Source organism: Portunus trituberculatus, chromosome 38, assembly GCF_017591435.1.
Source record: "Portunus trituberculatus isolate SZX2019 chromosome 38, ASM1759143v1, whole genome shotgun sequence".
In the NCBI taxonomy this organism is placed as follows: Eukaryota; Metazoa; Arthropoda; class Malacostraca; order Decapoda; family Portunidae; genus Portunus; species Portunus trituberculatus.
The window spans coordinates 6010982-6035981 of NC_059292.1; the positions used below are offsets into that span (position 1 = coordinate 6010982).

At 43.9% G+C, this 25000-nt stretch overlaps 1 protein-coding gene across 7 annotated transcripts in view; it reads right to left on the reverse strand.

Annotated features, from left to right (window-relative positions):
* The window catches only part of LOC123514644 (leucine-rich repeats and immunoglobulin-like domains protein 1), a 486618-nt gene extending 463592 nt beyond the window's left edge, over positions 1–23026 (reverse strand). For 5 of the 7 annotated variants that reach the window (XM_045272643.1, XM_045272640.1, XM_045272639.1 and 2 more), the window contains exon 1: positions 22817–23026. The gene's annotated coding sequence lies outside the window, so the exon portion shown is untranslated. Of the gene's footprint in view, positions 1–13149; positions 13224–22816 lie in introns of those variants that run through there. The other 2 variants (XM_045272650.1, XM_045272637.1) reach the window with 2 other exon arrangements.
* Between the last annotated feature and the right edge of the window lie 1974 nt (positions 23027–25000).

The window sequence follows — 25000 nt, forward strand, 5'->3', positions numbered from 1 at the left end:
GTCATGTCCACACCTCACATCGCAGACACACTTCCCTCGCATCTCACTTCACAACCTTACACGGGGGACCAGATGGAGGAAGGCCACGAGAGAGAGAGAGAGAGAGAGAGAGAGAGAGAGAGAGAGAGAGAGAGAGAGAGAGAGAGAGAGAGAGAGAGAGAGAGAGAGAGAGAGAGAATTACAGCTTATAATCACTGAGAGGAGATAAAAAGTGTGAAGGAAGGCAGCAAGAAACAAAAGAGAGTTTGGAAAGAGCAGGCAGACAAATAGTATATGAATGAGTGCATGAATGTGTGAGTAAATGGATAAGCCGTGTGTTCCAGTACTCACAATATCGCAATCCACTCATCCACCTAACCACTGACACCACATCCACCACCTCACCCAATCACTCACCCTATTCACGTTACAAAGAGAGGGTGAACAGGCACAGTAATCTTGTCATTAGCGCTGAGTCATTAGGGAGCTTTAAGGGATGAGACAAATTTATGGATAAGGATGTGAGGTAGAAATATTTATAGGCTTACTTAGTATAATGACTGCCAGTTTACCTTATTTTATTGTGTTTTACTTTCTTATATCCACTCACTAACCTTCCCCAGTCATCCATACACCTCCACATCCACTCCTTCAGTCACTCCACCCACTCCACCTCGCGCATCTCACTACTCCTTAATTCCTTCCCAGCCACGCACCAGTATACATTCCTACACATTCCTACAGGCCTTCCCAGCTCCTCCCTTCCTTTCTCTTCCTCCTCCTGTTTAACTTCATCCTCCTTCTCTCACTCACGACCCATCCTAGCCTGGCTCGTCTCTGCTTCACATACATAACCCGTCCAGCCTCCAGCCACGCCTTAACATCACACACCCACATGCACGCCCACGCCCACACAGCAGCTGGGCCACCTGATGCCTCAATCGCTTCCCTCACCCCACGCCTTGACGCTCAGATGTGTTCTTATGGCAAGGATTAGTGTGGTGTGGGAGTTGGTGGAGCGTGGGTGAGTAGGGGGAGAGATAAATACACTGATACAGGTAGATAGATAGGTGGATAGATAGATACATATAGCGGAAAAGATATTGATAGATAGATATATGGAAAAATTGACTGTCTGATTGATATATAGATAGAAAAATAGAGGATAGACAAATACACACACACACACACACACACACACACACACACACACACACACACACACACACACACACACACTCCCTCCCCACCCACACACACACAAATAGCCCCAGTGACGGAGACCGATCACAGACTGCCAATATGCAATAAGTGCGGCTGGCGGGGCATCCATCAGGCAGAGGCACCCACACACTGGGCTCATCTGCACGGGTCCCTTGGTTTGTGCCTCGCCGCGGCCGCCACCTCCACATTCCCGGCAACTTTGGGCTGAATCGATCAACTTAATGCCGCCACCAGTTTCCCGCCACTCTACTCGGTCAGGCACATTCTAAACCGGTTCCTCGACACAATCCAATCGAGCTGTTCTTTTAACCTCTTCAATATTGGGACACATTTTTACCTTAAGATTTGTGTATGATCATACCATTTTATTGACATTAGGAAGGGTCTATGGAGATCAGATTAATGGCCACAACCTTCACTATCTTTAATCTCCCAAATGAGTTTCTGAAGATGTATATAATCACCAAATAGTAAGCAGAATAAATATGGAAACGCGTCATGGTACTGACGTGGTTAATGAACGAAGGGGGAATAAAAAGAATGAAAGAAAGACCCACTGGGGCGCTAGTCCTTATAAGGTAAATGGCTCATCCAAAATTGAATGAGGAGTCTTAAAACCATCTACTGATCTTACTAACTGCATGCCTCCCCTCCTCCTGTGGCCTCGCTGCACAAGGCTTTCTTCTTCCTCTCATCCCTATTCTGTCCAACTCTCTCACGCAAGAGTTAACCAGTACTCTCACTCATTCATACCTTTCACCAGTAAACTCTGGAACTCCCTCCCTACATCTGTATTTCCGACCTCCTACAACTTGTCTTCTTTTAAGAGGGAGGTATCGAGGCATTTGCTCTCTAATTTTGGCTGACGTTTTTCCCTTTGTAGAGAGCCAACACTCAAGTGTGCCTTTTTTTTTATTTTTTTTTTTTTTTTTTTTGCCCTTGGCTGGCTCTCTTTCCTTCATAAAAAAAATTCTTGAAAGAGAAAAGAGGAAGGAAATATAAAGACAGGGAGTTGCAGAATTTACTAGATGAATAAATGATTGAGAATACTGGCTGACTTTACATAGGAAGTGGACGGAATAGAGATGACAGAGAAAGAGGAAAGCGTTATGCAGCAAAAGAGAAAAGGAGAAAGAAAGATGCAGATAGAGAATTGTAGAGTTTACCAGATGAATGAATGATCGCGAATACTGGTTAACTTTACAAAGGAAGTGGACGGAATAGAGATGACAGAGAAAGAGGAAAGTGTAGTGCAGCGAGGCCACAGGAGACACACATCACGTCCTACCACCAACATATAGCATTCCTCAACACTTTGGGCTTCCATCACGACAATCAGACTTCTTAGATACCATTTATAAAGTTTTCCCAAGAGTGTTTTCCTTGTACTTGATGTAGAAACTATTATATTATCACTCGCACTACACAACAGCAGGTAAGACGCACCTTTACATTGATTTTTGGGTGTTATTAGACGATTTTACTTGCATTTGGAAGGGTCTATGGAGATCAAAATATTAACTCCTTCAGTACTGGGACGCGTTTTTTACTATGAGTTTTGGGTACGATTACACGATTTTATTTACATTAAGAAAGGTCTATCGAATCTTCCCTATTTTAATCCCCACGCATTGTTATCATTAATATTTGGTGTGATTAGATGATCTTATTTACATTAAAAAAGGGGGTCTATGGAGGTCAGAAGATTAATGGCCACAGTCTTTACTATTTTGATTCCCCACATAAGTTTCTGAAGCTGTATGAAATCACCAAATAGTAACCAGAATGAATATGAAAAAGCGTCCAGGTACCGAAGAGATTACAGCTGGCTAAAGGTACATACATTGCTACATATTAAGGCCGTTTTATCAATTACTATAAATCACACCACACAATGAGGAGGAATGAAAACACGGACATAATTCTCTCGCTTCTGTTTTTTCCGTCTTTTTTCTTTTGCTAGAGGTGGAATGAGATAGATGAGTGCAAGGAGGAGGAGGAGGAGGAGGAGGAGGAGGAGGAGGAGGAGGACAAGAACAAGAACTTCAAAAAAAAGGAACAAGAAATAAAAAGAAAAAGTGAGACGAACAACAACAACAACAACGACCCAAACCACCACCACCACCACCACCTCCACCATCACCACCACCACCAGTACGTTTTTCCTAATGTAGCCAAGACTCGTGGCCCTAAAAAGGAGGTGATACGGCTGATTTATGGAGATAATCTCTCTCTCTCTCTCTCTCTCTCTCTCTCTCTCTCTCTCTCTCTCTCTCTCTCTCTCTCTCTCTCTGTGAAAAGACAGAGAGAGAGAGAGAGAGAGAGAGAGAGAGAGAGAGAGAGAGAGAGAGAGAGAGAGAGAGAGAGAGACATTAATTAGTAACATCCAGTAAAGAAATGAATGAGGGGAGTAGGAGGAGTACAAGGAGGAGGAGGAGGAGGAGGAGGAGGAGGAGGAGGAGGAGGAGGAGGAGGAGGAGGAGGAAGAAGAAGAAGAAGAAGAAGAGAAATAGCAGGGAGGAGGGTGAGGGAGGTACTAGACGGAGAGAGGATGGAGGAAGGAGGAAAAGAATAGGAAGAGGAAGAGGAGGAGAGGATGGAGAAGAAAAATAGGAGGAGGAGGAGGAGGAGGAGGAGGAGGAGGAGGAAGAGGAGGAAGGGCACGCGGGGTCGGCCAAAATATACTTTATGTACGGATAAAATGGCGAGATCTGCATGGCTTGGCAAAAAAATAAGAAAAAAAAAAAAAAAAAGAAAAGAAAGAAAATGGAGGAGGAAACAACGAAATATGCAAATTACGTGGGTTGAGGGAGAGAGAGTGAGGGAGAGAGGGAGAGAGGGGGAGAGGGAGAGAGAAGGAGAGAAAGGGAGAGGTATAAAAGTCCACGGGAAAACTGGAGGAAAAATGAGGCCCCGCTGGTCAGAAGAGAGGAAAAGGAGGAGGAGGAGAAGGAGGAGGAGGAGGAGGAGGAGGAGGAGGAGGAGGAGGAGGAGGAGGAGGAGGAGGAGGAGGAGGAGGAAGAGAAGATATTGGACACTGAGGAAAATTTATCGAGGAGTTAACAAGGGAGGAATTTATAGAGAGGTTTAACAAATGTGGTATTTCAAAACATTTCACTGCACGTTATACCACAAAGAACACCAATAATTCTTACCCATAATGCATCACGTGACTTACCAGAGAGAGACAGATAGATAGAGACAGAGAGATTCATAACCCCACCTTTTTATCTAACCATGTACTACCATCAACCTACACACACACACACACACACACACACACACACACACACACACACACACACACAGCAAGGAAAGGGGCGACTGTCTAGGAAGCAAGGGAAGTTTGGGCCACGAAATAAATAAATGAAGTGAGTTATTTATCACAATTATTAATATTTCAAGAAGATATTTAGTGAAAAGTCTGATGTTTAAGTTAGTTTTCTGAGGGTTTTGATCTTCCTTGAGAGAGAGAGAGAGAGAGAGAGAGAGAGAGAGTAATGAGACAAGTTATGAAAGTTAATGGTAAGTCTTCTGAAAGATATGTGAAAGACAGACTGAAAGAATATTGTTATTATCCTGAAAGCTTGCAAATTTCTCTCTCTCTCTCTCTCTCTCTCTCTCTCTCTCTCTCTCTCTCTCTCTCTCTCTCTACTGAAGAAGAGTTGAGTGAAGAGAATGTGGCAACAGCTTCGTGGTGTTAACAAGGGTCGTGGTTTTTGGTGGTGGTGGTGATGGTGGTGTTGGTGGTGGTGGTACGTATTCTGATTAACCTTGTTCACCACCGCCACCACCACCACTATCACCACCACCATCACATCACCATCAGAACCACTCTCACACCATTATCAAAATATCACTCACCTATAACCACCATCACCACCACCACTATTCCCTAAACCCTTCACCCTTTCATCACCACCACCACCACCACCACCACCAACTACCAACTCAATTCACTATCACCATCATCATCACCATCACCACCATCACATCACCATTCTCTAAACCCTTCACCACTCCTTACTACCACCACCACCACCACCACCAAGGGAAGGAATGACAACTAGCCGTGGACCTGTCTGGCGGCGACCAATGATAAGCCGCGAGGAATCCCCAAGCGACCAATAAAAATGCAGAGAATTCCCCCAAGAAGAATTAAAGGATTGCTTGGGTATTTGGTAAAGGGGGACGAGGCATGGGGGGGAGGTGAAGGGGGGAGGGGGGTGGGAGGGATGTGGGTAGTGGTGGTAGTGGGAGATATAAAGAGGAGGAGGAAGACAAAGAGATGAAGATAAAGAAAAAAAGAAGAAAAAGAAAAAGATGAAGAAGAAGAAGAAGAAGAAGAAGAAGAAGAAGGAAGACGAGAAAGGAGCACAAAAATAAAATAAAGTGAATGTGTAGGAGGAGAGATGAAGAGTACTTAACGAGGAGGAGGAAGAGGAAGAGGAGGAGGAGGAGGAGGAGGAGGAGGAGGAGGAGGAGGAGGAGGAGGAGGAGGAGGAGGAGGAGGAGGAGGAGGAGGAGGAAGAAAAAGAAGAAGGAGGTGGAGGAGGATAGAGGAAGAGGTAAGAGGAAGAAGAGATATAGCATAATTACCTTGTACATTTAAGAGGCACGCACGGAAAGCACGGAGAAGGAGGAAGAGAAAGAAGAAGAAGAAGAAGAAGAAGAAGAAGAAGAAGAAGAAGAAGAAGAAGAAGGAAATGAAGAAAAAAAAAAAAAAAAGAAAAAAGAAGAAAAAAGAAGATGAAAAAGAAGAAGAAGAAGAAGAAGAAGAAGAAGAAGAAGAAGAAGAAGAAGAAGAAGAAGAAACACTAAAGAGGACAAGACAAAAAATACAAAACAAAGCAGAAAAGAAAGAAAAGAGAAGAGTAATCAGGAACAAGAGACGAAATAAAAAGAATAAGAGAAAGAAAAAGAAATAAAGGAAAAAGAGAAAGAAAAAAAAACAAGAATCCCAATAACGAAAGAGGGAAATAAAAGAACAAGAACCGAAGATAAAAAGAAACGAGCAGACAAAATGAGGAGGAGGAGGAGGAGGAGGAGGAGGAGGAGGAGGAGGAGGAGGAGGAGGAAGAGGAGGAAGAAGAAGAGAAGACATCAAGGAAGAGGAGGAGGGAGAGTAAAAGGAGGGAATGAGACCAGAGACAGAGACAGGGAGACAAAGAGGACAAATAAGAGAAGAAGAGACAATAAACATGGAAGAGGAAAGGAAACAAGGAAAGATAGAAGACAAAACAAGTGAAGACAAACACTCTCCATTTTTCTTTCCTTATTTCCTTCTTTCTTTTATTTCTCTCTTTTTATGCGTTTTATTTTTCTCTCTTTTTTCCTCGTTTTATTTATTCCATTCTCGTATATTCTCTAAAACACTCCTATTTTCTTTCCTTATTTCCTTCTTTCTTTTCTTACTTTCTTTCTTTTTCATGCGTTTTATTTTTTTTTTCTCTGTTCCTTCCTTTACCTGTTCCATTCTTGTATATTCTCTAAAACACTCCTATTTTCTTTCCTTATTTACTTCTTTCTTTTCTTTCCTTCTTTCTTTTCTTTCTTTCTTTCTTTCTTTTTCATGCGTTTTATTTTTTTCTCTCTTTTCCTTCTTTTATTTATTCCATTCTTGTACATTCTCTATCTATTCTATATCTTGCTTTCCTTTCCTTCCTTCTTCCTTCCTTCCTTCCTTTCTTTATCCTTTCCTTCTGTCCTTGGCTTTTCTTTTCCTTTTTTTTATACCATGTGGGCTTTTCACGGGAATTTCTAGGTTAAAGGGGATACTTTTGCGGTACCTCCTATCTCAAAGCCCACCCGCTAGGAAACCGTTGCCCCGAGTGAGGAAGCCCAACCTACACTCGGACCATGGACAGGATTCGAACCCGTACGCTTGAAGACCCTCAGATCCCAAAGCACGCATGGTTCCACTGTACCACGGCGGCACCTATTTGCTTCTCTCACTCTACTTTTCTTCCTTCCTTCCTTCCTTCCTTCCTTCCTTCCTTCTTTCCAAACCTATTTTCTCATTTCTTTCTCTCTATTTCACTTTCCTCCATCCTTTGTTTCCATCCTCCTATCCTTCCTTCTTTCCTTCTATTCACCTTAATTTGCATCTTTATACCCTTCCTTCCTTCCTTCCTTCCTTCCTTCATTACTCCCTTCAATATATTTCCCCTCTTCTCATCCTCTGTCATATTTCCCTCCTTCCTTTCACCTTCCTTCCTTCCTTCCTCCCATTCTCCCTCCTTATGTGTCAAAATACTTAGAAATCTACCCACAATTCACGTTAACTAACCACTACCACCACCACCACCACCACCACCAGTCACCTCCTCGTAGTCGCCTTCGTCAGTAGAGCATCGTAGGAGTAATGATGAAAAGTTGTCTTCCCACACAGCTCTCCTTCTCGCCCCAGCTCACCCTTTCACCCTAGGGAGGACTTAGGCAAATTGGAGTGTTGAGTTTATGAGGTAAGGATAGGGAGTAGGGAAGGAAGAAGAGGAGGAGGAGGAGGAGGAGCAGGAAGGAGAAAGAGGAGGAGAGACAAGAGCGATAGTGATTACATGTGGTGGTAAGAGAGAGAGAGAGAGAGAGAGAGAGAGAGAGAGAGAGAGAGAGAGAGAGAGAGAGAGAGAGAGAGAGAGAGTGTGTGTGTGTGTGTGTGTGTGTGTGTGTGTGTGTGTGTGTGTGTGTGTGTGTGTGTGTGTGTCCATCCTTCCCTTCTCTTAATTAGATAAAGTGCATGGCAAGGACTCCTCACTCCTTTGCTGGTCTGCCTAATGAGTTGTCGTGTGTGTGTGTGTGTGTGTGTGTGTGTGTGTGTGTGTGTGTGATCCTGTTTTCGTCACCCTCAATTAGCTAAGATGACAAGGTTTGATAATGGTAATGACAAAAACAATGATAAGAATACTAGTCCATATCACTAATTCCTCTTGTCTGTCTGTCTGTCTGTCTCTCTGTCTGTTTGTCTGTGTGTCTGTGTGTCTCACGTTTTCAGAGCAAAGGGGAGTTGACTATGGCAATTACACGAACAATATCTAACGGGCATTTCTCGATAGCCATTTGCAGATAAGTTACCAATTCGTGTGTCAACAAACGTTACCAGCAAATACCGTACACAATTGTCACAGGGGACTGAAGACTGCATTATCGTACCTTGGCAACCCACCCGCCTCAGACCATCGTGCTGTACGGTTTGGGAACAATTACCACTATCAATAACATACACGGGCAGCTTCTATTATTACTTGCAGCTTAGAACTTATCAAATGTTTGTTCTTTTGTCACCTGTTACAAAGAAATGACTATGTTTCAAGGTTTTAATCCCTACAGTCCTAGGACACATTTTTTTACCTTGTGATTTGTGTACGATTAGACCATTTTATCGACATTAGCAAAAGTATATGGAGGTCAGAAGATTAATGGCCACAGTCTTCACTATTTCAATTCTACATAAGTTTCTGAAGCTGTGTAAGATCACCAAATATTAATCAGAATTAATATGGAGACGCGTCATGGTACTGAAGGGGTTAATTGGGAAATACTGAAGTCTGTCTCTTTATTTAGGCCGAAAAGAATATTATGTGTATTTATTGATATGTAAACCGACATCACTGAAGTCAATAATAGCTAACCACCAGTATTCAACATTGCTGTCTGTGTACACTGTTCACAGAGATGATTATTCCAAACGTGGCACATCACCGGGTTCTTGAAATAAAAAAAGAATAAAAAATTAATAAGAAATTAATAAAAATGAATAAAAACTAATACATATTAATGAATAGGATAAAAATTTGTAAAATATTAGTAGAAATTAATCAAGCGTAGCACCTGCACGGGTTCTGACACAGTGCTGACAGGGAGGTTGCCGGAGTAAGTACGGTGGTGTAACTTTCAGCCCCTGCAGCCAGAGTTCCGGATAACCACCACTAACTAGCTCGAGGCCTCACGCGCGCTTCGTTCATTCACTCAAGCGGTTCAGTGAAGTCTTACCACCACCACCACCACCACCACTATACTAATACTACTAATAATATTACTACTGCTACTATACCCATCACCACCATCACCACCACCACCACCACCACCACCACCATAATAATACTACTGCTACTACTAATACTATAACCGCTGCCAACAACACCACCACTAGACAACTTGTACTAATACTGTTTATCAATACTGCTATACCCCGCACCACCACCACCACCACCACCACCACCAGTCTACTGATACTAATATTACTACTACTATACCTACCACCACCACCACCACCACTAGACTACAAATACCAATACTGTTTATCACTACTACTGTTACTACTACTATTACTATTGCTACTGCTGTACTTTGGATACCATTAGAGGCATTTATCAAGTTTATATTATTGGTAGTCAGTCATCAATCACCTCCCGCTGCTCACCATTACCATTATATCTATTGACATTTAAATATGAATGACTTCACCACCACCACCACCACCACCACCACCAGAGTGACACCCGAGACACGACACTTCACAAACAAGACAAGAGACACACAACGATGGTGGATGATGGGTAAGAGAAACACATCCCCCCTATCAAAACCTCTCCTTGAACCCCTTGCCCCCTCTCACCTTCATTCACCCCTACCCTCTCTCCGACCCCATCTCCTTCGCCCTCTCCCCTTTACCCCTATCTCTACCCTCTCCTCTCCCCCCTCTCACCTACACCCCCAGTCTCTATCTCTACCCTCTCCCTCCCCATCCCCTGCTCCCTCTCACCTACACCCCCAGTCCCTCCCTCTCCCTCTCTTCCTCCCCCCCCTCCATGGCGTCATTAGCATACAGAGTGGGTCCCCGCCGCGGCCCGTCACAAGCGGGCTGGATCCGATCTGCCGCCACGCACGGACTTGCGGCAAAAATTCGTTTCATTTATATTCATATTTTTTTATAACGTTTCGTGACGCTTAATCCGTCGTGCAAGTGGATTTACCTTTTATCTGTTTGAAATTCATGTATTCCCCGCCGTGTGCTTGCCCGAATAAACTCTCCCTCCCGCCAAACTCGCTATAAATTTTCACGAGGGAGTGGACGGAGCAGAGCCACGCCTTGCCGCCCGTGTCTGCCGCGTGCCTGCTGGGGCCGAGAGGAGGACAGAGAGGTGGCGGTGGAGGGGAAGGAGAGGGGGTAGGGGTGACAGAAGAGGTGTTAGTGTGGGTGGTGGGGAAGAAGGGAGAGGTGGTGGCAGAAGAGGTGCTAGCTGAGGTGGTGGGGAGTAGGTAGTGGTGACAGAAGAGTGTTAGTGGTGATGGGTGGCAGAGGGGTGTTAGTGTTGGTGGTGGTGGCAAAAGGGTGATAGTCGTGGTAGGGGTTAGTAAGGTGTTAGTGTTGGTAGGTGACAGAAAGGAGTTAGTGTGGTTGATCGTCGAGGAAGAGCTGATGGGAGGTATTTTTGGGGATGTTATTGAGGGTGGCAGGCAGTACCATGTGACGGGATGACAGACGAGAAGATACTGATGGGTAACTTTCCTAAAACAGAGGTCAGGTTTATGAGAGTTTTTTCATAACACGGATCGAAGTTATTAAGTAGCATGGTTTGGAGACGAGGACAGGAATGGCTTCTTAAATGACGAGCAAAGCGATCAGATTAACAAACAAGTGTCTTTATATCTTCCTCTTGCAAGCTACAAAGGAAGAAAAATTTTACCCTTTTAAGTTTGTGAGTAAATGGAACACAATTCTGAGGCCTGTGCTCTGAAACGTTTTGCTCTCTCACCATCACTGCTTTCCAAAGGCCCCAGATGAAGATACTCGTGTTTTTTAAGAGTATTTTTATGTTTCTAGTGATATATTGGCAAGATTTCTGAAACGCTATGCTCTCTCACCATCATGACTTTCCAAAGGCTCCAGATGAAGATATTCGTGTTTTTAAGGGTATTTTTTATGATTCTGGTGATGGATTGGCAAGATTTCTAGTTTAGTAAAAGGAGAAATTGTCTTGGGTAATGCGTTTCTGAATACGGGCGTAACAACTGCCTTTAATTCTTCTTCTTGCAAGCTACAAAGGAAGAAAATTTCATCCTTTTAAGTTTGTGAGTAAAGGGCACACAATTTTAAGTCTAATCGCCTTCCTTCCTGAGAGCCTTAAGTCGAATTAACAACTCAATTTTCTTTATCTTCCATTCATCTACACCACTAAATGTCTACGAGGGGAGAAAAATCTGGCCCTTAAAGAATTTGTGAGTAAGTGGCACAATTTTATATCGAATGAGGTTGAGAAATAAAAAGGATTAAAAAGGGATTATATATATTAACAAGCCATTTTCTCCTCCACTCACAGTCTGCAAGGAAAGATTACCCGTGGGAGTCTGTGAATAAGTGGTGCCATTATCGAGGTTCTCCCGAAAAAATGGTTGCTTAATTTTACGGGTGAGGCAGCTTCCCCTCCAGCAACACCGGCCGCCATGCCAACACGGAGTGAGGGACAAGCTGATTTCCTCCTTGACTTGCTACATTTCCTTTTTACTTAGAGTTCAGACCAAGGACAACTAAATTATGAAAAAAAGACACATGAGGTTTCGAGACATATTTCTTTTGGCTAACTCTCTCTGACCTGCAAGGGGACTGGCAACTAAGTGAGCCTTTTTTTATTGGTGTTGCTGTTGTTGTCCTTGGCCAGCTTTCCCCTCTTATATAACAAAAGAACATTAAAAAACAAGGGAAATTGCACCATGAAGCCACCAGGGCCACATCTAAACAATCTTGGTGTTAAGAATGAAAGGTTTAAATGAATACAGAACTAAACAGACCCACTGTGTTGCCTCAAAGTGAAGTCTAAAGAGAACAATCTTTGCCACAAGGACAACAACCAGACAATCTTGGTGTTGAGAATGAGAGGTTGAAAAGAATACAGAACTAAATAGGTGCGCGGTATTGGCTCAGAAAGTGGAGTCTAAAGAGGACAGACAACTTTTGCAACATTTGGTGACATGCGCGACACCGGTGAAGTGGTCGCTCAATTAAATAACACCAGTGGATTGTTTCAAATGAATTACCCAAAAGTGAATTACAACTCTCGATACTTGTTAATGACCGCCACTAAACCGCCCCTCTCTCTCTCTCTCTCTCTCTCTCTCTCTCTCTCTCTCTCTCTCTCTCTCTCTCTCCAAACACATCCAAAACACATCCAAAACACACCAAAACACAGCAAAATACTCAAAACACTCATAACACACCCAAAATACTCTAAACACACCCAAACACACCCAAAACACTATCAAAAACACACCCAAACACACCCAAAACACACCCAAAACGCACCTAAACACTCAATACACATCCAAAATGCACCCAAAACACACGCCTCCTCTTTCTCTCTCTCCCTGAACAAATATAACAGTAGAACAGCCAATTCAAGTGACAGTAAAAGAGGGTTAAATAAAGTGAGTAGAGGTGGGCGTCATTTCAGTTGATAATAATGTAAAGTGTATAAGGAAACCATTATCAGCAAGAGCGGAGAGGAGAATAACGTGAAGGGATCGTTAGCAAGTGTCTCAAGTAATCACACGTCGCCATTTCCCGCGTCAAAACTGTGCCTGCGTCATTAGCCGTCTTGGAGCCTGACTCTCACCACCCCCTTCTCTCTCTCTCTCTCTCTCTCTCTCTCTCTCTCTCTCTCTCTCTCTCTCTCCTCGGCGCCCTAAGGTCTACGCACGTCCTCTGAGGCTAATGACCCTGCCTGCCTGCCGCCCACACCTGCCCTCGCCCCTCCCGCCCGCCGCCTCCCAGAATATCCTTCCCCCCCTCCAGGGTCAAGTGGCTGCCCCGGGCTACAAGATGAACAGGCGACGCACTCTTTCTCTCGTAATGACCTGCAAACTAGACCCGCCTCCGCCCACGCTCCCCCCACGCCCCCGTCCACGTCCTCGGCTATATGTCCCCGCCCACGCCTCGCCGCCATGTCTCACCTGCAGCGCCGCTTGTCAGGTTGATACCGAGGAAGCTTATGACTCTCTAGTTGACACCAGCGATGCAAGAGGGTCGTGGAAAGTGAACGGTGACACAAGACACAATGATGCAACCGTCCCGCCACTAAACGAAGCCTCGACTAATGCAGCGACAGTGTTGCCAGATGGAGTAAGTCTCTCGATTAGCTCCTATTAACCAACACGCGTTTTCATATTAATTCTGCTGCTTACTATTTGGTGATTCTATACAGCTTTATAAACTTATGTGAGGGATTAAAATAGTGAAGACGCAGGTTATTCATCTTCTGACTCCAATAGACGCTTCCTAATGTCAATAAAACGGTCTAATCACACCCCAAAACTCAAGATAAAAATGCGTCTCACGTACTGAAGGGGTTAAACGTTAAACGCTACGCACTCCATTCATTATTTTTTCACGGACCACAGAGATGATTGGACTGTCTCTCACTATATATTCTTTCTCCATAGATGATGCAGAACAGTAGTTAAATAGATAGAATAAAAAACACCCTCGAAAACTCCAGTAACTTCTAATATAGCCTGTTTAGTGTAGTCGAAGCGAAACGCACAAGCATTCAACCTCTTCAGTGCTATGACGCATTTTCATATTCATTCTAGTTACTATTTGGTGATTTTATAAAGCTGAAGAAACATATGCTGGGATGAGAATAGTAAAGACTCTGGCCATTAATCTTTTGACCTCCATAGACCCTTCCTAATGTAAATAAAATCGTCTAATCATACCCAAAAATTAAGGTAAAAATGCGTCTCAGCACTGAAAGGGAAGCATCTCGCAAGTATGGATGACCTTCACACAACCTAGTATTGTGCCCGTCACCCTCAGCAACTCCAAGAGCATCACCACCGGCTTGTATTCACTTTTTTTCTAAGTTTTCCATTCATTCCCCATTACTTTTGTCAATCTTCTTATGTTTCTATTAATTCACTAGTACTTTTATCAGTATTGTTATGTTCTTATTCATATTTAGTCCTCCTGCCAATCTTATTACATCCCTATTCATTCCCAAGTACTTTAATCAGTCTTACAATCATTCCCCAATACTTTTATCAATCTTTCTACGTTCCTTCTAATTCACCAATACTTTTCATCAGTCTTGCTATTTTCCTATACATTTTTCACTCCTTCTGTCAATCTTGTTACATCCCTATCCATTCCCAAGTACTTCTATCAGTCTTCTAATGCCTTCGTCCTCCTGTGATGCTCGTGTCTTATGTAAGTTCTCCACTCCAGCCACTCATGGGACGGCAGATGTGTGTTCCTACGAGAATTCTTACTGTCAAACGCTCCCCAACGTCTTATGATCATTTCCAGCAAGCTTTAGTGGAAATGATTAGACTTCTTAAAGTTTTTTTTTTATTATTATTCTAGTGACAGGTGAACAATTTTTCTTAACATTAGCAGAAGAGTAAAGCAGTAAAGATGTATTATTACTGTGGCCTTTTTTATAATACAATGACATACCGAATTGTTTTAAGGGATCTAAAAAGGAAACCGTGGAAGATGGAGTCGCTGGGTTCGTAAAATGTCTTCAGTGTCATTAAAAGAACAAAGATAGAACATAAGAACAAAAAAAAGTGTATGAACCAAACTAATCACCGTGTGTCCTTTGAATGTTAGTCCCTGTGAGATAGTGAGGCGGCAGGGAAGCGTGGGAGGGTGGAGACCGTCAGGAGAAGGCTTCAGAGTCATTAAAGGAACAAAAAAATAAACCGTAAGAACAAGGCTAATCATCCATGTGTCCTTTGAAACCTGGGCCCTGTGAGATCACCAAGCGTTCAAACGAGACTAAGGGGAGTGTGGGAAGGAGTGCCCCCCCTTTCCCCCACGCCCCGTAACAATCCCATAGTATTATAAACTAAAGAAAGAAAACATAAAAACATAAGAAAAGAGAATCTGGAAGTCTGTCAGGCCTACAGGTGGCAGTCCCTGTATGAGGAAAGCTACCTAATTCCATATATCATCCCCATCCATAAATTTATCTGATCTTTTCTTAAAGCTCCCTATTGACTCACCACTAATAATATGATTACTGAGTACGTTCCACTCATCAACCACTCTGCTTGACAACCAGCTTCTTCCCATTTCTCGCCTAGACTAATCATACATGAGGCCTTTAAAAATACTTCATGCGAGGCTAAAGAGTACTATGGAGGATGGAGTCCGCCCGCTCGAGAACACACATGAACTTACTCCCAGGACGGCATTAGCAGGCAAGGCGGCGTAACAAACCTTTAGTGTCATTGATATAAGAAAGAAAACAAAATTAATCATCCGTGAGGCCTTTAGAAGTACTTTCTGTGAGGCTAAAGTGTACTGGATGGTGGAATCTGGTCTGCCCGCCTGATAGATAGATAGAGAGAGAGATAGATAGATAGATAGAGAGAGATAGATAGAGGGATAGATAGATAGATATAGATAGATGAATAGATAGACAGTTTATTGGCCACAGTATACAGGAATATCAATCTTAACAATATCTGGAAAGCAATTATAACTCAATATAAAGAGATAGAAAAAAACACCACCAAAATATCATATAGTCCTGAGAAAAAACAACAATTGAGTACTAACGCCCACAGTTTAATATAACACTCAAATGACTTCTCAACCCTCGCACTCACTAACCCTAACGTGAGTGAGGTCAAATTTGCCTTAGCGTTAAACAGTCACTCCCACCCGCTCCCTTAATTTCGCAGTTGGCAGCCCTGGAGAGGTGGAGTGGTCGCTTTGTTTATGTATGCGCATAGAGTGGCTGTTCTGAAAGTTTCCCAGAGACAGTATTAGTAGGCGAGGCGGCTGAGGCAGAGGCAGTGTGCTTGTCGCAGGAACATCGTAAAAACAACAGACTCTCGCTATTCTCCAGGAACGAAGGACAAATATGAGACTCCTTCCCCTCCCGCTTCCCCCTCACCCCATTCCCATTCCTCCCTAAACACTCGAAGAGGCTCCTGCAATTAACGAAGGGCTCGTGTTAGTAATTCCGTGCCGGCAGCCCAGCACTTGCCCCGCCGTAACACGATTAGGACACCGCACCGCTCCATCCTGCCCCACTAACTCACTTACATTCGTTTTGTGCTTCTGTTGACTACCAACCTTCTTCCTCCCACCCACCTAGCCCTTACCCCACTCGTTCCCACCCACATCCGTTCCCAGCTAGACCCTGTCGTCCCCTGTTCAGCCTCATATACCCACCAGCTCGGTCCCAGTTCGGCCCCTCACAGCTGCAGACATTTCCCCTTCCCTGCAGTGTCTCTCTCCCCTCTCCTGCCAGTCCCCCCCCCACCTCTGAGACCATTCCGAAAGGCGGTGAAGGAGTCCCAAATGACCACCCTCCACCTCCTCTTCTTCCTCCTCCTCCTTCTCCTCCTCTTCCTCCTTTTCCTCCCTTGGTTCCTTCGCTGCCCTGATAGTCATTATGAAAGCTCTCCCATACTAAGTGTATACAGATACAATGGATACGGATATGTAACGCTTGCCATCACACACACACACACACACACACACACACACACACACACACACACACACTATGAAGAAAGTGCTCTACTCAGAGATTCCCACCTCACAGCTCCTCTCGTCTTCTTATGTCCTTCTATCATAACACATCACACTTCCTCACCTAACCTAACCTAGCCTTACCTCACTTTAGTATAACCTTACTCAATCTAGCCTTAACCTAACTTAATCTCACTTTAGTCTAACCTAAGTCAACCTAGCCTTAACCAAACCTCACCTCACCTAACCTAACCTAACCTCACTTTAGTTTAACCTAACTCAACCTGGCCTTAACCAAACCTAACCTCACCTAAACCTGACTTCACCTGACATTCCTCAAAATACGTGTACTAATGCATTCTTTCCTCTCTTCAGTCCCATTGAGTCTCCGCGCCTCCCCACGCCGACACTTGCCTCACTACAGTAGCTGCAGCGTCTGCTCTCACTACGCACCTTCACCAAACAATGTCAGTCTTTTTTTGGGAAACGAGCGAATTTCAGCCTGACATTTACATACATCGAACAGTAATTAGTGAACCATTACACGTTAATACAAAAAGAAAAAACTGCAATTTAAAAAGACGACGTTGATCAAAGATGACGCTATGAAACAAACAAAAAAATGCATACACACATATAGAACTGAGGTAAATATTATCAGCGTCAATATTTAGAGTTAATTAAGGTAGAGGCGCACAGGCAGAGCACTACCACCACCACCACCACCATCATCATCGCCACCATCATCATCATCAACAGTCGGCAAGAGAGAGAGTGAGCTGCTGCTACTGCTTGGTGAAGTTTTGTGATGCTCGGTGATGCTTTGTGATGTTTGGTGGTGTTTGGTGGTGTTTTTGTGGTGATTTCAGGTGATGCTCGGTGATGTTTGATGATGTTTGGTGCTGTTTGGTGATGCTTGTGATGTTTGGTGATGCTTTGTGATGCCAGGTGATGTTTAGTGATGCTTGTGGTGTTTGTGATGTTTTGCGATCTTTTTGATGTTTGTGATGATTGTGATGTTTTGCGATGTTTTGTGATGTTTGGTGATGCTTTGTGATGTTTGTGATGTTTGGTGATGTTTGTGATGTTTGGTGATGTTTGTTGAAGTTTGTGATGTTTCTATGTACAGTTGTTTGCTTCATTATTCTGTAGTGATGAACAGACAAGCAGTTAGGAAGACAGACACACGAAGAGAAAGCCTGACTGAAGAAGGCTTTGTTATATCACGATGCTACGATGTCTTGTGTACTCTGGGAAAACTGAAGGATAAATGAATGTTGCGAGAATGAAAGACCAGTACATTAACATTCATTTAGCACATTAACCTCTCCAGTACTGGGACACATTTTTATCTTGAGATTCCAGTACGATTGAACCATTTCATTGACATAAGTAATGGTCTCTGGAGGTCAGAAGAATAATTCCTTTAGTACTGGGACACATTTTTACCTTGAGATTTCAGTACGATTAGACCATTTTATTGATATTAGCAAGGGTCTATGGAGGTCAGAAGATTAACTCCTTTAGTATTGGGACACATATTTTACCTTGAGATTTGAGTACGATTAGCCCATTTTATTGACATTAGTAAGGATCTATGGAAGTAAGAGAATTAATGGCCACAGTTTTCACTATTTTAATCCCCCACATGAGTTTCTGAAGCTGTATAAAATCACCAAATAGTAAGCAGAATGTATACGGAAACGCGTCATGGTACTGAAGGGGTTGATATATCTAAAGGAGGAAAAGATAGACTGCGGCAGACTGAACAAGAATGAACTCTTAGATGAATATTGGACGTTGCGAGAATGAAAGACCAGGACATTAGCCTTCAAAGACCACGTTAATCTATATAAAGAAGGAAAAGATAGACGGCGGCAGACTGAACAGAAATGAACCCTTAGCTGAATGTTGGGCATTTCTCTTAAGACCATAAAAGAAAGTGAAGCATGAGGACATTAGCCTTAGAAAAACACAGTTAATACCCATTATACTTAAGGAAGGATAAACGGCCTCGCAACACGGAAGATGGATATAAAGTAATGCTTAGCTGAATGTTGGGCGTCCGTCTTAACAGCATGAAAGACACTAAAGCACCAGGAAATAAGCCTTGGAGAAAACACGGTTAACAAATTGAAGGAAGGGAAAAAAAAATGACCTCCAAACACGTCACCATTAACCCTTTCCGTGCCATGACGCGTTTCCATATTCATTCTTCTTACTATTTGGTGATTTTATACAGCTTCTGAAACTCATGTAAGGGAGTGAAATAGTGAAGACTCTAGCCATTAATCTTCTGACCTCCATAGGCCCTTCCTAATGTCAATAAGAGAGAGCATCTTCAATATAATAATCAAACTATTGTCTGGAAGTTTATTTTTCGTAATACATCCTTATTTTCCCAGAAGACACACACTCTCTCTCTCTCTCTCTCTCTCTCTCTCTCTCTCTCTCTCTCTCTCTCTCAACTACATCTTCATATTTTCCATAAGATGTACTCTCTCTCTCTCTCTCTCTCTCTCTCTCTCTCTCTCTCTCTCTCTCTCTCTCTCTCTCTCTCTCTCTCGTCCCAATCGCTGAGGGAACTAATGGATGTGAGTGGGCGTCGGTTTCCACACGGCCAGGCATTCTCATTAATTATAGAAACGTTCCATTAAGTAGCGAACGTTTGAAAGATCTCGCCAACACTTTTTCATGTCCAAACGAGAGAGTTGCGCGAGACTACGAAACTTTTTACCTGCTGGCTTATGCATAACACTGGTAGATGGAGGGAGTGGGTGAGGGTGTGAGGGGGAGGATGCGTAGGAGGGTGAGAGACAGGGTATAAGGAAGAGAATAGGAAGGGAAAAGGGAAGGAATGAGGCAGAGAGAGATGGATGGATGGAGATGGGAAGGAGAAAACGAGGGAGCGTAATGGAGGGAGAAAGTGAGAGGAAGGGAGGGAGGTTACACACACACACACACACACACACACACACACACACACACACACACACACACACACACCGCGTAGTGTAGTGGTTAGCACGATCAACTCACAATCGAGAGAGCCGGGTTCGAGTCCCGATAAGCGGTGAGGCAAATGGGCAAGCCTCAATGTGTGGCCTCTGTTCACCTAGCAGTAAATAGGTACGGGATGTAACTCGAGGGGTTGTGGCCTCACTTTCCCGGTGTGTGGAGTGTGTGATGTGGTCTCAGTCCTACCCGAAGATCGGTCTATGAGCTCTGAGCTCGCTCCGTAATGGGGAAGACTGGCTGGGTGATCAGCAGGCGACCGTGGTGGTGGTGAATTACACACACACACATTTTTTTTTTTTTCATTCTCTAATAAATCCCAACTTCAAAAGCTCAAACTAGGAAAAGAAATAGAAAAAATAGAGGAAAGCAAACACACACACACACACACACACACACACACACACACACACACACACACACACACACACACTTAAATCACTCCAATAACACCACAAACTCAAACAAACTCAAACATTGAAACACACACACACACACACACACACACACACACACACACACACACACACACACACACACAAACACACACACAAACAAACACACTAGAAACCCACAAATAGGAAGGAACTGGATGACAACAAGGTAACAAGAACAGACGATGACAGAAGGGTAGAAGGGTGGAAGGGTGGAAGGGTGGCAGGGTGGCAGGACACAACAAGATCCTTGATTGACCCTTCTCCCTCTTCACCTTCCCACCCCCAAGGTCACCACCCCGGCCAGACCCTGAGGAGCATTCCCTGGTAACTCACTTTGCATAGCCATTACTGCATATCCCATTCAGCGCCAAGGATCACCGGGAGGAGGAGGTAGGAGGGATGGACGAGGAAGGAGGAGAGAGAGAGAGAGAGAGAGAGAGAGAGAGAGAGAGAGAGAGAGAGAGAGAGAGAGAGAGAGAGAGAGAGAGAGAGAGAGAGAGAAGAGAAGTCAATGATCCAAATATAGATGAGGATGCTGAAGGAATGGAGAGAGAGAGAGAGAGAGAGAGAGAGAGAGAGAGAGAGAGAGAGAGAGAGAGAGAGAGAGAGAACAACCACCACTACCACCACCACTACCACAGGTAAGGAGAAATAGGAGAAGTAAGAAAACGAGGAGGAGGAGGAGGAGGAGGTGAGGAGGAGGGACAGGTAGGTAATGACGCGCCCAATACCTTAACCCTTCCCTCCCCAGGGCGCGCCATTACAGCCTGCAACACCCGCGCCACAACCTGCGTGTCTGATGGCCTGCTTAATGCCGCCGCCGTCCTCGTTACCTGCACGCGCGCCGCATTACGACCGCCGCTGCTCCACGGGCGGGTCGCGGCGCCGCCCACACCACGCCACGCTCCGGACCGCCGCTTGTATGCTCCCGATGTGAACCTGGACATTTGAGCACCTCTTTTCTCTTTTTCCCTTTTTTTTTCCTCTTTCTCTATTTTTTTCTCTCTCGCTCTCTTTCTTTTTAGCTTGAAATGGACACTCACCCAACGTTAAAAGAAACAGGAATAAGAATGCAGAGAGAGAGAGAGAGAGAGAGAGAGAGAGAGAGAGAGAGAGAGAGAGAGAGAGAGATACTACTACCACTACTACTATATACCATCACCTCACACACACACACACACACACACACACACACACAGATACTTGACACACAAAACACTTACTATGAACATCGTCACAAATTCTCAAACGTGAAAAAAGGGGGAGAAAAAATCTAACTCGTAATGAAAAACAAGAACAAGCAGCGCCATCGTAGTGTGTCATGGTGTGGGAGGGACCGAGGCCTCGAACCAGCAGAGATGAAGCGATACGAGGCATTGAAACAAGGGAGGGAGGAGGAAGGGGGAAGGATAGCGGGAGGGGAGGAGAGAGAGAGAGAGAGAGAGAGCAATGGGGGAAGAGAGGCAAGGTCTAGACTAAACTTGCAAGGATTCCCAAACTATTCTGGTTACCCACTAAAAATACAGGCTATTTGTCCATGGCCCACCACCCACTGCTAAGCATCACCCATCACTACAGTAACACACTCCTACACTCATTAGGTCCATGTATAATCCACTCTAGCAAATTCTGTAACTTTATTGATTCCATGCATGTAAGTTACCTCCACTGGCTGTCTATTCACTAAACTCCATTGGTTTTATACACACATTATATTATGGCTCCCTGCATTCTGCTACGTGGAGCCATGGCCGACAGTCTGAGAGGCAGGGAAGGATGGAGGGAAATGGCAGCATGACAGGACACGATAATTCAATGTATAGATGCAGAGAATTCCAGCTGGACCTGCAAATCTCCTACATAAACAAAAGAGCATCGGATTTACTTGTACAGGGCAGCGGGAGGCGCGAAAGCTATCCGTGAAGCGAAAAAAAAAAAAATAAATAAATAAATAAATGAATGAATAAGAATGATAATAATAATAAGAAGAAGATGAAGAAGAAAATAATATAATAATAATAATAATAATAATAATAATAATAATAATAATAACAATAATGATAATAATAATGTGAATTATTTTATATCTTAATTCGAAACAGACGCATGTATAATTTCAACGTGTCACGTAAGCTAACTCTGGATCTGCACGGGAACTGGCATTCCAATTGGGCTTTTTTTTTTTTTTTTTACTCATGTTCAGCTTTCCCCTCTTACATTAAAAAGAAAGCCTTTGAAATACATTAAATAACACGATACAAAACATGCAGTTACTTACATGTTGCGCTGTATGAGGCTGCAGACATGCCGTGACATCCATCACAGCAAACATCTCTTATCACCAACACGACAAAGGCCATAGTACTCTGCGCCTCACCTCGACTACTTGCAGAAGGCTCCAGTTGAAGTTACATTGGGTTCCCACGAGTCTTTTTGGTTAAGTATTAAGGCCTGCCACGCTGCTGTGTTTGCTGTTCTCTTCGGTTCTTATCCACTCCGGTCTTGTGGTAAACAGAGCCACGTACCTTCTTTTAATTTTACCGTGATATATCAACAAGATTCCTACACCATTAACTGAAGAAACACACTTGAGAACCTGGACAATCATCTCTGTGGCCTTAGAAAACAGTCGAGGTGAGAGAGCAAAGAGTTTATGGATATGGGTCTATACACTCACCAAAACACGAACGCCGGAACCTTCTTCTCTTGTTTGGGTATGTTCTCCTGCGCTTCAGTCCACCGGGCAGCTACAGCACTTCCACTGCGCACACACCAACGCCACACACATGCACTCCACACCACTGTAAGCACAAATCCCTTCACGCAGGTTTGGTCTTTGAAACTTGAATGGTAAATAACAGTTCCAACACTACCGCCATTCACTGTGCATCTGAGCGCTGGCCACCCGCCACTCACTATTATGCCGTGACGTCAAGTTTCCTGATGGCGGAGTAAGACGAGCATTTGGTGCCTAAGTACTTACATCTACTACCCTTTATAATTTCAACCTACACGTTTCCTCACTCAAGTCTTGGTGTTCTGGGTGAAGCGTGTAGCATTGTATTCACACGACTTCTTGTTTTGAGGGCATTAGATTCCGGCACTACTTCCCTCCCCCATCCTCCATCCCTCCTTTAGACCCCCCCCATCTCTTATCTCCCTCGCCTCATCCACCCTCTCCTTCTCTTCCCTCTCCTTTGCCAATACTACTTGTGCTTAAACCTCTTCAGTACCATGACGCATTTCAATATTCATTCTGCTTACTGTATAGTGATTTTATACAGCTTCAGAGATCCATGTGTGGGATTGAAATAGTGAAGACTGTGGCAACTAATCTTCTAACCTCCATAGACACTTCCTAATGTCAATAGAATTATCTAATCGTACACCAAGAAGGTAAAAATGTGTCCTAGTACTGAAGGGGCTAATTCAAATTTCCACACCATCCCGCAGCATGATGGATAGAAAACAGTGTGTGTGTGTGTGTGTGTGTGTGTGTTTGAAGGAGGTGTTCTGTGCGGGACGGAATGGGATACAAATAGTGTCACGCCCCTGTAGTGTTGTCAATAGTATAATTCATGAGTGGTAAGGAAGTGTGGAGATTGGAGTGAAGGAACGAGCGTGGAAGTTGTTGGTATAGCTTTATATATGTATGGATGTGTGGATGGAGGCATGGACAGAGACAAACAGAAAGGCAGGCAGACTTATGGACAGATAGATAAATAGATAGATAGATAGATAGATTTTCCCAAAGGCTCCAGTTGAAGATACTCGTGTTTTGTAGAGCATTTTTATCGTTCTGGTGATAGATTAGCAAGATTTCTAGTTTATTAAGAAGAGAAACTGTCTTGAAAACCCGGCTAGTTGTCTCTGTGGCCTTGGAAAAAAAAATTCATAGCGAGAAGGGAAAAAGCATTACTGAATACGGGCGATAGATCTTCTACTATGTCTTTTTCGTATTCTCTTTCGTCATCTTCGTCTTCTCTTTCGTTTTCGTCTTCGTCTTCTTTTTCGTCTTCTCTTTTGTTTCTTTCGTCTTTTTCGTCTTCTCCTTCGTCTTTTCTTTCATTTTCTCCTTTGTCTTCTTCATCTTCTTCGTCTTCTTGTTCGTCATCTTCGTCTTCTTCTTCGTCTTCTCCATCATCTTCTACTTCGTCTTCTTCCGGCAGTTCCAGTAAAGAAGCGTTACGTCTGATCAACCTCCACCAACGCTCTCTCTCTCTCTCTCTCTCTCTCTCTCTCTCTCTCCTTCTTCATCCTCCTCTATTTCCTCACTCCTTCCATCCCTCATCATCTCTTTCACTGACATCCATCAACTTTCTTCCTTTCTTCCTCCATCTCCACCAACCACCTTCTCATCTCCGTCTCGTCTCTCTTACACGTCCTAACCACGCCACTCACGCTCATAGCCACGCCTTGTTTCACTGCATCTGTAAACCTTCTCTCAGTGCTCCCTCTCTTTTCTTTTTTTTCTCTTCTTCTTCTTTCATTTATACCATGTGTGCTTTTCACGGGAATTTATGGACTAAAGGGGATACTTTTGCGGTACCTCCTATCTAAAAGCCCACCCGCTAGGAAACCGTTGCCCCGAGTGAGGAAGCCCAACCTACACTCGGACCGTGGACAGGATTCGAACCCGTGCGCTTGGAGACCCCTCGGACCCCAAAGCACGCATGGTTCCACTGTACCACGGTGACCCCGGTATCCCTTGTTCCTTCCCAGTTCCCTTGTTGAATATATCCCTGTCCTTCTTCCCACTCACTATGACTCCTCGTCTCTGCTCCTGACACACCCAGACCATCTGACTAAACTGGTGTTTTATGAAGAGTGTAGGTTCATTAATGGTCGTTTCCTGTAGCTT